Source organism: Solanum verrucosum, unplaced genomic scaffold (genome assembly GCF_900185275.1).
Source record: "Solanum verrucosum unplaced genomic scaffold, falcon-dt-bn FXZP01000112.1, whole genome shotgun sequence".
NCBI lineage: Eukaryota > Viridiplantae > Streptophyta > Magnoliopsida > Solanales > Solanaceae > Solanum > Solanum verrucosum.
Window position 1 is genome coordinate 2,105,786 of NW_026020441.1, and position 18,272 is coordinate 2,124,057.

The 18,272-nt window shown below is 32.8% G+C and overlaps 1 protein-coding gene across 1 annotated transcript in view; it reads left to right on the plus strand.

The window, feature by feature from the left end:
* The window catches only part of LOC125808426 (proline transporter 2-like), a 237,028-nt gene that overhangs the window by 167,200 nt on the left and 51,556 nt on the right, over positions 1 to 18,272 (plus strand). The window lies entirely within an intron of this gene.

An 18,272-nucleotide genomic window follows, 5' to 3' on the forward strand; every position in this document is an offset into this window, starting at 1 on the left:
GGAAAAAGACTCCCAACCTTTTCTTCCGTTGTATTTTAACTATTTCATTAGTGGCTTAATTAGCTGAAATAAAATAAACTTGATCGATCTTAATCCATTTTTCTTAATCTTTTTATTTATTTTATAAATTTTAGTGTTAATCAAAATGATGAATATGTCCATTAACAATGAGGAATCACATTAAGTAATGAGGGGAAGCTATTGACCTTTAAGAAAGTAGTGATTATCAAGATTATAAGGGCATAAGATGTTCAAGTTGTATGAAGATTTTGGTAATGGAGATTTGTAAAGGTCTAAAATCATTTTGCAAAAGGTCAAAAAGGGGTGGAGGGAATAAAAGAAGAAAAGAAAGTGGAGAATATAGAAAAAAAAAGGAAGGAAAAAAGAAGATTTGTGGATAATTATTCTGTAGGTGCACCTAATTGCTTTGACGGTATCAAATTCTCCTCTTTGCCTTTTAAATATTGGAATGAAGAGTGACGATCACTAGTCCCTCCCTGAGATAGGGGTGTACATGGCCGGGTTGATTTAGATTTTTTAAATATTAAATCAAATCATTTGTGTTGGATTTTTAAATTTATAAATCAAATCAAACCAATAAAATTCGGGGTTTTCAACCTCGGGTTTTTTTGGGTTTTTGGGGTTGTTTTGGGTTTTTCCGGTAAAGTATTCATACAAACATATGATTTACTTATACTTCAAATATTTCTTTAGTCCTACCAAAATACAACTATCTAAGATGTTTCTTAAAAATATAACACAATATGATATGATTAATGACACTAAAATATCCAACAAAAAAAATAATAATGAAATCGCGTAAAACAAATATTGCAAATTAACAAGTCATAATGAAAATGATCATAATTTAAAAGTACTAAATCATGCTAAAATTAAGTTTAATAAGTATTAGTTACATGACTAAATATTAAAGGAAATTAAAATTAGATTATGTATTTTAATTGTCTAAACCAATGTAAAATTAAAGAACAAATATTCAATATTATTGTCATTCTTAGTGTTGAATTGATTTTCTTTTTGCATTAGTATTAATTTGATTTTGATTTAAGCTTTATTATAATTACCAATATCTGTGTACTATAATCTTTATTGGTCCATTCATAATTCTAAGTTTCAAACTTGAAATAGTATATTAAAAGATAAAAACTACGAAAAAGTATAAGAAATATTTAAAAATTATATCAAGTTGATTTGGTCTCGGGTTGGTTTTTTTTAGTTAAAACCAAACCAACCAAATATAGTCGGGTTTTTTTTTTTCAAAACCAAACCAAGTCAAACCAAACCACTAGTCGGGTTTTTTTTTTGGGTTAACCCGATTTGCGGTTTGGTTCGATTTTGTACACCCATACCCTGAGGAATAAAAATAAGGGAAAAGGCTAAATATGTCGTTAAATTTTGATTAAAAAAAGTTTATTTTCTCATAAGTTTATTTATGCTATTTTTACTTTAACTTTTATCAAAAAAAGTTTATTTATGCTATTTTCTTTTATGTTATTATTTGTTAATTTAAATGGTCTAAATCTGCCAAATTTTTAAAGAACATAGATGAGTCTTTTTCTCAAAGTTTGATGACATATTAAATTTAAGCATTTTTCTTTTTGAAAAATGATATAATTAATGACATGATCGAATCAATACTACATGTAAACTATGGTTTGTAAAAATCAAAATTGTTTTCAATTAACAAATAATAGCATGAATGAACCTTTTCTCAAACGGAAATAGCATAAATGAATCAAACTTTTAACGGATGACATAAATGAACATTTTCTCAAGGTTCGATGGCATAATTAATCTTTTTCCCTAAATATAATTATGTGAGGGTTATTTGGTTTCGAGATAAATTATGGAGAAATTAGTAATAGAAAAAATAAAATATAGGAATATATTATTTGGACTATAATGCAAGGATTACATAAAGTAGAAATTATTCTTCTGGAATATATATTTCTTTTTAAATAAAATAAAAAATTTATTACTTAAATGTAAATTTTGTTACTTTAATATTTTAATTCACATACATATAATTAATAATAATATAAGTGGTAGATCCACCTTACACAAGCTGGTGTTATTTGATATTTGCTTAATCGAATATTTTTTTTAAATGCACGCATAAATAATATATATCTCTTATGATTTATAATGTTGTGTTTATCTTTATAAATCACAACGAAGGTGAATATTACAAAGTGAACATGAAAAGAGGTCTTTGAAATTATCCCTAAATAATATGAAAAATAAGAATTTACAGGGATACAGTAAATTCACATACATTCTTAAAAATATAAATTAATGTATATCAAATTTTATAGCTAAAAAGCGAAACTCGTCACTAATCCTATTTTAGTGACTGATTATCCAAAATCATACTATACTCAAAAGCACTTTTATGATCAATGAATAGCTAATTTTAGATTTGGGAAATTTTTCAAAATATCAATATTTTAACATTTAATAAGATCCATTGTCAACACTTTCAATATTTAGTAAAAATATATATATATAAAAAAGGTTATTATGTATCTTATTTAAGTTTTTATTATTTGTTTTAATTGAAAGAATAAAATTGTTGTTAAATAATAGAAAGGAGAAATTTAGGGAAGAGAATAATTTTAAAAAGGAACAATCCCTTAAAAGTCTCATCAGTTACAAAATTCAAAACTGAATACTTCATCAGCGACCCCATTGTTGATCAATTTCTCATTATCAATATTCAAGATTCAATTGAAAATACTCAATCTCTGATCAATTTATTTTGATTAAAATCTATTTTTTTTTCTATTTGGTAAGATAGATTTGAACGAAATAGGACAAAAAAAATTGTTGACAAGAAGCTTTGGAGAAGGATTTTTCTGCTGGAAGTTCGATAAAATTGGTGGCATACAAATTGGACCATGTATTAGTTAATTGCTTCATCCTTAATCTGTTTCTAATTGATTATAATTTTGAATGAATTTTTTTTACATAATTGTAAACTGTATCTATTTTCATTGTAAATTGTATGTATTATGAACAATGTATGAATAATTAGTTTTGGTGAATTCGTTGAATTTTTTTGCTTGTTGAATATGAAAATAATAATGGATTGTTTGAAGACATGTTTTTTTCATTGGCTGTTTGTTTTTAATTTTTTGAATCAAATTGTATCCCTACGGAAAATAAATTGGAGTGGGTACAATTTTTTACGACAATTGTACTGTATTTTCGTTTATTTATTTGGTTATTTGTTTTTTGTTTATTGATCTACATTGTATCTTAGAAACCACATCACATAAATATAAATTTATACCATAATGTAACTTATAATCCACACCAGACAGATACAATAATTATTATGATCTAATGAATACACCAAATATGCCATACTGAATAGAATCTGAAAAAATCATCATTGTTTGTTTAAAATGAATACAAATGTATAAAGTTAATATGTATCTTAACTTGATTGGATACAAACAACACTCTTGCAATTTTCATAACTAGAAAATGATACACATAGCATAATGAATACAAACACATGTAAATACAGTAATTTGTAAAGCTCATAACACAACTACAACAAATATGACATAATGAATACAAAACAATCAAATAATAAGGAGCGAATACAATATATCATCACTATTTGTTTTAAAGGAATACAAATGTATAAGTTAATATGTATCTTTACTTAATTGGATACAAACAACACTCTTACAATGTCCATAACAAGAAAATGATATACAGAGCATAGTGAATACAAACACCTATAAGTATTGTAACTTATAAAATCACACAACACAAATAAAACAAATATACCATGATGAATACAAAACCATCCAATAAGAATTCTTTAATACAATCTGAAATAGCATCACTATCTAAGGTAAATAAATATCCTTAATTTACTAATTACAGGCCAATGTACATACCTAGAAAAGACTGATTCCAAATATGTGGTATTTTATCAAAACTAACAAAATATCCACAACAATATTTCGATCATCTCTCTTCCATCATTTTAGTAGCGGATCCTACATTATCCGCTATTTCTTGAGTAATACGTACATTAAATGATGGAAAATCGCTAGAAAATTGTTGATTAAGTTGGATACCTCTAGTAATTCTCTTAGATTTTGCCATTGGAGTGTGATTTAGAGTTTATCAAATCCTAAACGTGATTTCAACTACAGACAACAATTTTGAACGATTTAAACAAAAATAAAATCATAAAACAAATCTTAAAAAACAGATAAAGATGCATACCTTAATCAAAGGAATTGTGTGAATATCTTTCTAAAATATATTTTTCAATTTCTAAAAGAAAAAAAAAACAAGAAGGAATAGAGAGAGGCGGACTTTGAAATAGAGAAGAATTGGAAGATGAAAATATGAGAGAGAGAAAATATTCACTTTTTTTTAAACATATGAGAGAGAATTAATTGGAAAATGTGTAATTAAGGTGAGATAAAATAGGAAGTAAATTAGGATACACAATCTTTTCTAAAATAATGACATTTTGACATTTTTACTAATATTTATAAAGTATAGATGTTTTTACTAATTAAGTTAGATTTTTTGACTAGTTTGCTAATTTTCCCAGCCCATCGGGCCATGCGAGCACCTACTCTAACCCTTAGCTAGTAGAACCCTTACCTCTAATATGGGCCTTAAATTCGGAAGTGAACAAATTAAAAACTAACACCTTGTTTACATATAGAAATTAGAGTTGTCAAAATGGGTTTGGGCCGCTAGGCCGACCCAACCCAACCCTCGAATTAAGTGGGGCTGGGCCTAATTTTTTTGGCCCATTTAGGAACGAGGCTTTTTAGCCCAGCCTCATTTGGCCCGCTAGCCTCGTAGGCCAAACCCGCAAGCCTCAAAGGCCAGCCCGTGGGCTATAAATATTTTTAAAAAAAGTTATATATATTTTTAGTAGTGTTTTATTTGTAAAGTTTTTATCAATAAATATTTTAAAAAATAAAAAATCAAGTCTTTTAAATTAGCTAGTTTTTGTGGGAGGAATGGTGGAATGATCAACATTTTTTCGCTAAATTTTACGTTGACTATTATGTATTTTTGTAAGTATTTACCGAAGTGTGTGATTCATAAATTTATTTTTGTAAGTATTCATCGAAGTGTGTGATTCATAAATGAAACTTTATATGTATTGATGTCGTATTCATGGACGTCAATGTTCGATACTCTTTCTAAAAGAGTAATATTGCTCATTTTTTGGTTGAAGGGCCAACTCGTCCCAACCCGTGGCCCGATTAGGGCTGTGTTGGGCTGTCATTTTAAAGCCATTTTAATTAAAAGGGCCAGCACGTCCCAACCCATTTAATTCTCTAGCCCGTTAGGGTTGAGTTGGGTTGGGTTGGGCCAGCCCATTTTGACAGCTCTAATAGAAATACCCTTAGCTAAATTTAAAATCAAAGTTCTTTGTAAAAAAAAAATACACCCTTCCCCATGAATTAGTCTAAACATGTACAGGAGCTTCTGAGAGTAAAATTTATAAAAGAAATAAGATACAATTCCCACCAGAAGGAAAAAAGAATAGAAGTTATTGGAGATCATCTCAGCCTTCATTTAAGAGTCATCACTAATCATGCAACCAGACTATCTCAACTGACATATTAAGAGTAGTATCAGTACAAACAAAATGTATTGCTAGCCATTGATGAGTCCATAAATTGGACTCATTTAAGGCTTTATTTTAATAGAAATAGTGTCCTTGAATGCTTGTTTTATCTCAATACCTAATTAAAATGCTGAAGTTTCAGGTATTTGAAGTTTTAGTGGAAGCATGGACACTTAGGCGCAAAATGAAGCAAATAGGGCTGAAAAGAACAAGAAATGGAATCCTGCGGACCGTCGAGTTTAACTTGGTGAGTCGCCAAAACGACATGAACCGCCCTTCGTTCCAGTACGCGAAGCCATAAAGGAAGTGGATCAAAAGGCGAGGAAAGGAGCAGTCAGCGAGTAGCCGATCAGTTCCGTGAAGCAGTACTGTACCACCCAATGATCCAGAATGAGAGGAAGCTAAAGGAAAGACACTGAAGGCGATGAACTGACCAAAAGGCGGATCGCCGACTTCATTTGCGATCTCGACTAATGTCGCCGAACAATCCTCCGCAACACAATATGTGAAAACTATAAATACTAGTTAGAATTGTAGTCTTAAGGAGATTTGTGGAGTGGGACAAATATTATTATTATTTTCATTTTAGAACATACTTTAGCTGATAGTTTTCTCTCAAGTTTGGAGAGGGTTTTGTGGAGACTTGAAGAAAGGAGTTCTTCTTCCCCAAGTTGGAAGTGGGTCTTCTCTATTCATTTTCCTTTGCTTAATTCAAAGTCTAATTTCTTTTACCTAGTTGATTTCATTATCATGTTAGGTATAATTTCTTATTTCTTGATGTGTGGCTAAAAACCCCATTCTTGAGGTGTGATTTAGCAAATATGGGTTGATATTCTTGTTGGGTCTTTCTTGTTGATAGGTTAGATGTATTTTAATGGTGATTTCACCTAGTGGTCGTCGTGGTTTAATCTAAAGGTTTGTAGTTGCAAATACAAAGTCACCCATGTGTTTTTGGCTTGCCCGAGAGGGAGGTCGCGAAACCAAAACCACTAGACTAATGGCCTAAGGAGTGGGTCGACATGAGGTTCAGCCCGAGAGGGTGAGCCCTAGTCCATATCCTAACACTTACCTCGAGAGAGTGAGTGGTGTAAGGCGTAGGCTGGTCTTCATGCGGCAAATGGGTGTCCGAGAGAAACGCATTTGAAACGGGGTAAGTTGCACGAGAGGGAACTTATTTCCATTTAAAGCTTAGCCAAATCACTATTGTCTTGCAAATTTCCTATTGAAAGCATGCACCCAACAATTTATCTCAACTTGTATTGCGTTCACATCCCAAGAACCTTTCCTCATATTTGATTTTTGTGTTTATTTTGCTGCTTTATCACTTGTTACAAAACCCCCATTTGATATTTGACACTTTCGTGTCACCCCCTTTTATTTACTATGTTTTTGTTCGTTAATATCTTTAGCTACAACTAGTTAGAATGTAAATTTTATTTTTCTATCAATTCTCAAAACCGCTCCCTTGGGACACGACCCCAACCCTTGGTTGGGCTACTATATTATCAACGATCGTAGACACTCATACCGTAGGATAGTGTCGTTGGTCACGATAAGCATCAAAATGGCACCGCTGTCGGGGAGTGGTGTTATTTGAGAATTTTTAGTTAAGTAAAGTTTTCGTTCTGTTTAGCCGTAGTTTTACTAATCTTACTCTTGGTCTTGCTCTATTAAGTTGTGTTTTGAATTAAGGTGTAACTAGGTTGAATAAGCACCCACAAATCAATGAATTTTCCTCCACTAGAGGTAATGAGGATCCGAGATTGCATACTGACCTTCAAGCAGTTGGAGGGAGAACAAATACATAAATCGTGGGTAAGATTCAAAGGGCTAATAGCTCAAGGCCCAAAGCATGGCATCCCTGACATGGTTCTTCTGGACTGCTTCTACAGAAGCTTCTACCCCGGAAACAAACAGTTACTTGATCAACTAATTCCAGGAGAGATTGCTCATACTCCCTACATGATGGTGGCTCAGTTGCTAGACCACATGGCTAAAGCTGAGCGAGAGATTGAGAAAGATGTCATGCTGGCCACGCTGAAGACACAGATGAATGGATTGACCAAGAGTGTGATGAATCTCAGTGCAAGAAAAAGGATAAATATGCCCCTCTTGGTGAAAGAAAGAGTTATAGGGACAAGGAGGTGGAACGCATTGAGGATATGCTCTCAACCATTCTACTCAAGTTGAGTGAGCAAGATAGAGCGCTGGACGAACTGAAAGAAGACACTGAAGGCATAAAGCGCATAATTTGGTCTCACCCCAAAGTTGTCCAGCAACTAGAAAAGCTTATGGAGCAGACATTACCTCATGTTCATGCACAGGAAAACTAGGGGTTACCTAAACATGATGTGGGTGGCTCCAACTAAGACTTGCGTCATACCACGACGTTAACTAAGGCGCTGTTTGGGAGGCAACCCAAAACCCCATATTATATTTGCGTACTAGTAAAATAATAGTGTCTTAGTTTTACAGATTAAAGTATGGTAGGTGCCAAAGAGGTGCAGAATGGCGAGCAACAGACTCAGTTGGCGAGTCGCTGAAGACATTGGCGATCAATGATATTTCGCCGTTTGACTCAAGGTATCCTCTAAGCCTGGAGTCAGTAAAACTCGGCAAGCTCAGAAAGGTTTCAGCGATTCGCCCACCTGATCGGCGATCCCGATGGTCACCGTCATTCGAACATCCACAACTGCTGAGAAGTTCTGTAAAACTTGGCGAAGTAAAAATTTGTTTGGCGAAACGCCGAATCTCCCAGAAGCCAAAATGTTGTCACCGATTGGGAACAAACTGGATAAGCTGCAGGCCAACACACAAAAAGGTAGCTGATTAATCACTTGAGAGTGTGGGTTGAAGATGGATTCATTGGAATGCTAAGAAAAGTTGTACAGAATTTGATGAATCACTTGGCAATGCACCAAACGTCCCTAGCATACCTTCGGCTTTACGCGACATCTGTTGAAGAACTCCAAGTCGAAACAGCTACCTAACCAGGATTATTCTCTAGCCCTAACTCTGCCTTTCTTTAAGTTGACCTCTGGATTATTGTTATATATTTGAGGACAAATATTTTTGATTGTGGTTGGGTGAAACTCACCTTTATTTGCTTGTTATGGATGCTTGTGTTTTTGTATACATTTGGGTTATTTGTTTTTAATTATTTTAAATTACTGCTTTTCTGTGGATGTTTGAGCTCATGGCTCTTGTTGTTCTAGTTAAAACAATTTTGATCCTTCCGAAAAAATTTCGCCACCTCTTGTGTTGAAAGTGGCTTTTCTTTTGCAAAAAATTTGAGTCTCGGTTTCGATCAATACCGATGACTTGAATAGTGCTCCCAATTGAACAAACATGAATGCACGGCTACGACGAGACCAAATGAAGTTACATAGACAATATGTGCACTCTTTGCATCGCATTGTGACTCGACATTTGTCGAATTGATTCTCTTGTGATGACCGTTGCACACTAGCGAACATGTCTAGTCTTGTTTGACTGAAGTATCGATGCCTTGTGTGATTAGCTTACTTTGAACCATGCATGAATAAACCTAGAATTTGCCTGATTAGTCTGATTGATTTAGAAAGGTGTACTCTTGAGATGATCTTATGCAATTTTAAAGAGTGTGAGCCAATTTGACATATACCTCTTTTTGTGGCCTACCTGTGAGGGTGTGAAACTCTCTTGAACACCCTTTGAGCCTTACCTTTGTTTTGAAGAACCTTGATAAACCCTAGACCTTACTTGATCCACTATCTATAATCCTCTTAATTTGCGGTTTAGTGAATAGCCAACTTAGGACAAAAAGCCTAAGTTGGGGGTGTGGTGAAAAGGAAAAGGAGAAGTCAAGAAGCGCTATAAGAAGTCCCCCTTTACCCATGTTGCAGAACAATGGAGCCCTCCATAAAAATAAAAAAAATAAAAAAAGGAAAAGAAGAAAGATTGAAAAAGAAATTTGTAGAATAAAGTACAAAGGATATAGGGGTTCTAAGCAATTCATGGGGAGTGAATAAAAAGATGACTTAGAAGCACTAGAAAAGGAAGTGATAAAGGAAAAGAAGGGAATGCTTTGAGAATACCACATCTCACGAGGAAAAAGTCACTAAGCCTAAATGACCATACCTTTGCACTCAGCCCCATTACAAGCCTTAGAAAGACTTTTTTGATCTTGAGTAAGCTGGATCGAAAGTCAATTGGAAAATAAGGGCAAACCTATGGGTGAAAACATGCATTGTGTTCCTCTTTTTGAGTGTGAGCGTTGTATCTAATTCCAGATCTTAAATTGACTCATATATGTGTGTGAACATGGAATCATTTTTTGTGCGAGGGCATTTAAATATTTTTGTTGAGCTTGAGCTTGCACAAGTAGCAAGTATTGCGAGCATGAGAATCTTTGGTGATGGTATGTCACAATTTGAATCTTTGAGTGCAAAATTGATCCTTGCATAAGTAAATTGAGTCTTGTTGTGTGCATTCATGATTTAGTCTTATGTAGCACTGTTTGAGGCACCCTTTTTGAACTGCTGAACTTAAGTTTGCTTGAGGACAACCAAAAATTTAAGTTGGGGGTGTTGATGAGTCCATAAATTGGACTCATTTAGGGCTTTATTTTAATGAAAATAGTGTCCTTGAATGCTTGTTTTATTTCAATACCTGATTAAAATGTTGAAGTTTCAGGTATTTGAAGTTTTAGTGGAAGCATGGACACTTAGGCGCAAAACGGAGCAAATAGGGCTGAAAAGAACAAGAAATGGAATCATGCGGATCACCGAGTTTAACTTGGCGAGTCACCGAAACGACATGAATCGCCCTTCGTTCCAGTACGCGAAGCCTTGAAGTAAGTAGATCAAAAGGCGAGGAAATTAGTAGTCGGCGAGTAGCCGATCAGTTCCGCGAAGCAGTACTGTACCGCCCAATGATCCATAATGCGAGGATGCTTAAGGCAAGATACTGAAGGCGATGAGTTGACCCAAAGGCAGATCGCCGAGTTCATCCGCGATCTCGACTAATATCGCCGAACAATCCTCCGCAACACAATTTGTGAAAACTATAAATACTAGTTAGAATTGTAGTCTTAAGGAGATTTGTGGAGTGGAACAATTATTATTATTATTTTCACTTTAGAATATACTTTAGCTGATATTTTTCTCTCAAGTTTGGAGAGGATTTTGTGGAGACTTGAAGAAAAGAGTTCTTCTTTCCCAAGTTGGAAGTGGGTCTTTTCTATTCATTTTCCTTTGCTTAATTCAAGGTTTAATTTCTTATACCCAGTTGATTTCATTATCATGTTAGGTATAATTTCTTATTTCTTGATGTGTGGCTAAAAATTCCCATTCTTAGGGTGTGATTTAGCAAATATGGGTTGATATTCTTGTTGGGTCTTGCTTGCTAATAGGTTAGATGTATTTTAATGGTGATTTCACCTAGTGGTCGTGGTTTAATCTAAAGGGTAGGTTTGTCGTTGCAAATACAAAGCCACCCATGTGTTTTCGGCTTGCTCGAAAGGGAGGTTGCAAAACCAAAACCCCTAGACTGATGGCTTAAGGAGTGGGTCGATATGAGGTTCAGCCTGAGAGAGTGAGCCCTAGTCCTATATCCTAACACTCAGCTTGAGAGAGTGAGTGGGTTAAGGCGTAGGCTGGTCTTCATGCGGCAAATGGGTGTCCGAGAGGAACACATTTGAAATGGGGCAAGTTGCCCGAGAGGGAACTTATTTCCATTTAAAGCTTAGCCTAGTCACTATTGTCTTGCAAATTTCCTATTGAAAGCATGTACCTAACAATTTATCTCAACTTGTATTGCGGTCACATCCCAAGAACCTTTCCCCATACTTTATTTTCGTGTTTATTTTGCTGCTTTATCATTTGTTACAAAACCCCTATTTGATATTTGACACTTTCGTGTCACCTCATTTTATTTACTATGTTTTTGTTCGTTAATATCTTTAGCTATGACTAGTTAGAATATAAATTCTATTTTTCTATCAATTCTCAAAACCGCTCCCTTGGGACACGACCCCAATCCTTGGTTGGGTTACTATATTATCGACGATCGTAGACACTCATACCGTAGGATAGTGTCATTGGTCACGATAATCGTCAGCCATTATCGGTCAATCTAAAACCACCACTTAATATCATGTTAATAATAAAAAAACATGAAATTTGGAGATATAATTAGGACTCTGATCCTTTCAGTCACTACTCTTACTACAAGTAGTATTACATTGGGACTCATACACTCTATGTCAAGTCACCTCACCTCCTTGCACTACCAACTCCACCATCTAAGACAATTCGCACTACTATCAAATTGAAATATAATTCTTCTATCACATAAAGACTTTTGAACCACTCATTCTACAAACACCATAATTTCACCGTTCTCATTCCTAAATACAAGTCTACTGCTAACTCTATTAACCGGTCTATAACTCCCCTTCAAGCTCTCATGCTAATACCCTGACCCTTGGCCAATTTAGTAGACCACCTACAAGACTTTTACTAAACTCTCTTTATTTAAATCTTCCTTACCAGTTATGTCCTAAATCACTCAAATTGATAATACAGTACAAACCAGTGGATAAGCGGAACTCCTAGATAACATCCTAACTTAACAACGCTCTACTTATACGAAAATATGAACATGTAATCACAACTTAGAAAAATTGATCACATAAAATTATATTTACCGTCAGAAACTTAAACTTGACTCTCAGTCCTCATCCGGACTTAACATTCACAAATCATATGATGAACAACATTACAATAAACCATACTTGATTCATCACACCTTTCAAGTAACCCGACACAACAAGAATCCTTAAGATATCATCCACCGTATTTAACATGCAATTCTGATCTATTCAAGATTCACTCCAGCATTTCAATACATCAACTTGACCACTCAGAAGCCAATATGTGATAAATACAACACAATAGATAAACATATCTCACTCACGGATCAATATGCAATAATCACATTACGAAAAGTTAATCTAATTCACTCAAGAAACCCACAAATACAATTATTAGTGTACCAACATAGGGTCTGTTTCTATTGTTAGTCTACTGACATGATATCCATTTTTATTTTCAGTCTACCAGTGTGGTATCCACTTCTATTTTTAGTGTACTAGGATGGCACCCGCTCCCTAAAAATATGTTGTCTCTCTATATCTAGCCTAGTCATTGTATCTCTCATACTCTGCACTTTTTCTATTAATTTCCAAGGAATTTTCTAAGCATCATATTGTATTTTCTTAAGTACTAGGGTGTAACGACTTGTTCCCGTTATTATGGAAAAGCCAATGGGGAAGGAATTTAAGCCAGAAAACTTCTGAGTAGTAACTTGAAAATTTCTCGCCTAGGCCAGACTTGGACGAAATCTGAGTCAGGTGAGGTCTAGGGAAATCTAGTAATGGATGGAGATTTAATTATGAGTTTGATCACGTGAATGGATAGCCAATAACTTTAAGGAGCCTGTACGGCTTTACGAAATCAAATTCGGACGGATAGAACTCCTGAAATTGATCTTGGCATGAAATGATAGTTTTAGAACAACAAGATTTAAAGGTGTGTTGCGAAATGGGAGCTTGGAACTCAAATTTCGAGTTTCTGTCTCTGTGCAAGCCGCCGGGGCGGGGTTAATTCTACCAGGACGGGGACGCTGTGGCAGGATGGGTCCCGCTGTGGTGGGCTAGTCGTGAATTAAACTGGGGAAAAACCCCAAAAACGTTAGTTTTTGCAAAACCTCGTTCTTAAGAGCTAAGGGACAACCTAGGGAAGTTTCTCATCAAATTCCCAGGAATTCTCGCGCCAAAGGTAAGTTAATTACTCCCCTAATCCATATTTCAATTCTTAGAACTTAGAATCCTTGTTAATTATCGTTAGGGGAGGGTTTTGGCCTGAAGTTAATGGTGGGAAAAGCCCTTGTTGAGCATTGGGATCATGGGTTTAACCTTGGTTGATATTTTGTTATAATCCAGGGAAATTAGGCCTTGTTTATTGATCCTTGAATTAATTAATTGTTTTAGACCAACAACAAGCTGCAAGACCCATGAAAGGGAAGGGCCAAGTGTCTTAGGAGTATTCAGGCTTGGTTTCGAGGTAGGTGATGGTTTGACTTCCCGTTGTGTTATATATGCCTGTTAATTGCTCCATTGTATACATGTATGTATGTTAATAGGGAAACATGAATTAAATCTAATGAAATGATTATGTATGAACAATTACATGCCATGGACATGTTACTTAACTGTGTGACTATGTGCATTGTTCATTATGGGTGTGATTGTGATTGTGGTTGTGCTGACTGGACCGGGTATCACGTTTCGACACATATATTGGATCGGGTGTCACATTTCGACGCACATATATTGGATCGGGTGCCACATTCCGACTTACTAACAGCTTGGGTGTGGGTTCCATGAGAGGACCATTTGTGATTGTTACATTCATATCTACCTGTCATTGATATTGAGAAATTGAATATTGCTCCTAAAATGATAATTGAATTATGCATCATGTATATGTGTGTTTACTGTGTTGTAATTACTTGCGTATGTTTCGCTTACCAGAGTAGACGCGTGATCCTACCTGTACACTGTGGTTTCGTGTACTGATACTGCACTTGCTCTTTCTTTGTTGAGTACAAGACATCTTCAGGTGGCTACTGACAGACCTCAGCTAGGAGATCATTGACAGAGACCGGATTCAAGGGTGAGCCAGTTCTTTCAGGCTGCTATGGATCCATCATTAGTTTAGTCCATTCTTTTCAGACTCAGACTATATATTCAGACTTTACTTATGTTTAGTTTCTGGGGTTGCACCCCCTTTTCTTAAACTTGTTGTTTAGTAGAGTTTTGGTACAATGACTTTTAGGTCTAGAGGTTGAATTCCGCGAGGTTTATGCTTGGTTGTTTTTGTTAAACTTTCTGAGTTTATGGGAACTCAGTACTTAATGTATTATTTAAAACTGCTTCCGTATCTTTAAATGGTTTAGTTTCTTTAAGTTGCTTAGTCGGGTTGTGGTAGTGGTTCTCCCACCAGAGGGTTAGTGTAGGTCCCAATTACGGTGGTCTGGGTCGTGACATAGGGAAACTAGTTTCAAAGTCGCACCCTGCAAGTTGTGAATAGAGCTGTATTTTAGAGCTTCATATACAATCATATGTTCTATCTCCATATTAGTAGCATTTTCTATTTGTCCTGCTTGGCAATAAATTAGGTCCTCCATATAATTTTTGATGCAAAACTCACATGAGTTGTTTTCGAGATTATCCCTATCGATGTTATATTTGATGACTTAAAAAGATCAAACTATGATAACAGACCTTAAATATTTATGTATATATTTTAATTTAAAATATATTTTCTTAACCTTTTGAGATGTTATTAGTAACTTTTTTATAGTCCATCTTTTAAACTGTTGTGGATCTTAGGTAAAATTTTGTCAATTTTAATTTGACCTTCTTTTTTTTAATATGCCACGCAAAAATTATTTACATTATTCTGTAAGCATATATGCATTAAAAAATAATCAAGTATTTTTTCTAATTGAGTTATTGTATTTTTATGTTATACTTATATCATTTTCCTTTAACACTTTTAATTTGAAAAATAAGTCTAAACTATCAAAATCTGAGCACATTATATTTTAAAGATTTTTTTTGGTCAAGGCAATGCTTTTTTTCCCTTCATATCCTCGCAGTCGTCACCTAGTGATTTTAGTTTTTAATTACTAAACAGAACATAAAAAAAAATCATACGTGATACGCTTCCATTATTCAAATCCACTTTAAAGATTTATAATTAAAAAACTGTACTGTACTCGTACTTTAAAATACTCTAAAAATATTAAAAGAATTTAATTTATAAATTTATTATTAATAAAAAATGAAGCCTCAAAAATTTCGGGGTCTAAAACCTTTATTTTATTTGCCCCACCCAAGAGCTGACTTTAGTGACCATGCAATAGTAACATGGGAACTCAAAATTGCGTGTTAGGTGGTTCTTGATCACATGGCTGACAAAATAACAATATTATTATATTTATATATATAAAAATAAAAATCACAATGGTGGGCTGAATTAGTCCATGACCTATCAATATATAATCAATCACATGATTATTATTATTATATAATAATAATACACGTTGCAACGTATTAGTGATAGTTACATTAGTTTTTCTTCTCTAAATTTTGTTTTTGTGATCATTTTGGTCAGATATTTCACACTATAAGCCAAACACAACTAACAAACAATATTGCTTCAAAATAAGTAAATATTTGAGTTTTTTTTTTTATAGTTTAATATAAGGAAGTTATTAAAGTTATTGATTTTTTTTAAAAAATTGTGCCTCATTTATATTTTTATTTTTCTAGGTGATAATTTTAAGAAAGTTAATTGTTCATATTTATTATTTTATTTTAAATTATTTATATTTTCAAAAATTTACGAATAATTAAAAGTGAAAAATATTGTTCAATTTGTATCTTAATTTTTTTTCTTTTTTGTAATAAATGTGCATTTTTGCCTCACCAATTCATTTATTTTATAATGGAAGGAGTATTTATTATGACCGCAAAAGAGCTTGAAACCATCGACAGACGACAAACATGTCTCTTTTTAAGTTGCCAATTCGTGCCATATATTTTCTTGTTTGATACGAAAGGAAAATGATTTTCGCGGAAATTAGTTTCTACTTTTGTAAATTAAGTGGGTCTTTTATTTTATTTCTTGTGTTTGGAAAGTAAGTAAGAAAATATATACAAAAGCATTTATATGTTGTCTAGCAAAATGTTATTAAAGCAGATACTGATAGAGAGTGGAGGTTTGAGGATGGTGGGGCTTCGGGGGATGGAGAGACAATAAACTTGAAATGTTATTTATGCAATTCATTTTCCATATTTTTATTAGAAAAGTCAATTTTCCTCATTTTTAAGGAGTTTATTTTCTTAAAAAAAAATATTTTCCAGAAAATATTTTCCTCTACCAAACACACAGACACAAGTGTTCACCAAAATAAGAAAATAAATATGTTTTTACTTTTATTTTTAAATTTATTTATTTATTGCAATTGTTAAAAGTAGTACTTAAAAGAGTACTAATACTCCATTCGTCAATTTCTATTTGTCATGTTGCGCTTTTCAAAAGTTAATCTGACTAATTTTTCAAAGGTAAATTAGATTACATTAATTCGATAATTTAAACAAAAGATTTAGATATTCAAAAACTATATGAATAGTACCATAAATTACATTTTTTTTTGTATATCAATATGATTAAAAAATACATCATAAAATGTTAGTCTAAGTTTTAATAGTTTGACTCTAAAAAAAAGGAAACTATGACAATTAAAAATAGACGAAAATCAGAGGCAGAGCCAATATTAAGAATTTGAGAGTTCTAAATTTTCTTCTCCTTCCTTACCATTGAGCTGTCAATTAGTTTTATTAGGTGTTCACAAGTTATTACTTAATTTTCTAGTATAAATATGGGGTCTACAAAAAAAAGCTGTTGTGTTCGTCTGAACCCCACCTAACTCCGCTTCGATAAAAATAATATATTTTTTAAAATTCATAATCAAAAGTCTAAAATTTAAAAATAGAATCGCATTTAGTGAAGATCAATTCACCTCTAAAATAAGAAAAGTTCAATATAAATTCTAATTAGATAGACAAAAATTCAGCCACCAAACAAAGGAATATAAAACAAAAAAAATAAATTATTTCTTTATAAATAGTCTCCGGCCTGTTGCTTCCGTACTCACTTTGATAATGTTGAAATATAATGAAAAAGTTGTTTTGTGGAATTATCTTACTGTATATTACTCCTTAATTCCTTTCAAACTCCAAGGAATATAATATTTTTTTATATATAGGCATGAATTAAGATTTATGGTGGAGTAATTTTCAAAAATTCTAATTGAAATTGAACACACTTTGTAATGTGCCAATTCAAATTAAATATATTTTGTAAAATTTTACAAAATTTCAATCTCTACTATAACACTTTTCGAATTTCCATTTAAATAAAAAAGATTATTGTAATTTTTTAAATATTTTAAGTTGTTAATTATTTTGATATATATAATATTTTTATGTATTTTCTGAATATATAAATTTTATTTTTAACGAAATATAAATATTGCATGTTTGAGTTTTTTTATCATTATTAAATTATTTGATTTTTAAAATTTCATCTTCATCATATAAATTAAGAAATAACATTTATGCTCAACTAGACCTTTGAAAGTAATCAAGTTTCTATATAACAATTTTCTTATATAAGGAGTAACAAATATTTTACTATAATAGTGATGTCGTCTTTTATGAAATCTATCATTATATTATATTATTGTTACTAGTAATTCACTTTATAACAATATATATAAATGATACTATTATATAAAAATTGAATAAATGATACTATTAGGATAAAGTAATTTTCAATAATTTTAATTGAAATTGAATACTATAATACCTATTTAAATTGAACACAGAATTCTGAATAGAGTTGGCATTTAAATAGGATCGGAGGATAACACACTCAATAAAATTGACTTGAACTAAGACGGATAAAAAATATAGCGATTCCAATTAAAAAAATACTCTCTCCGTTCTTTTTTA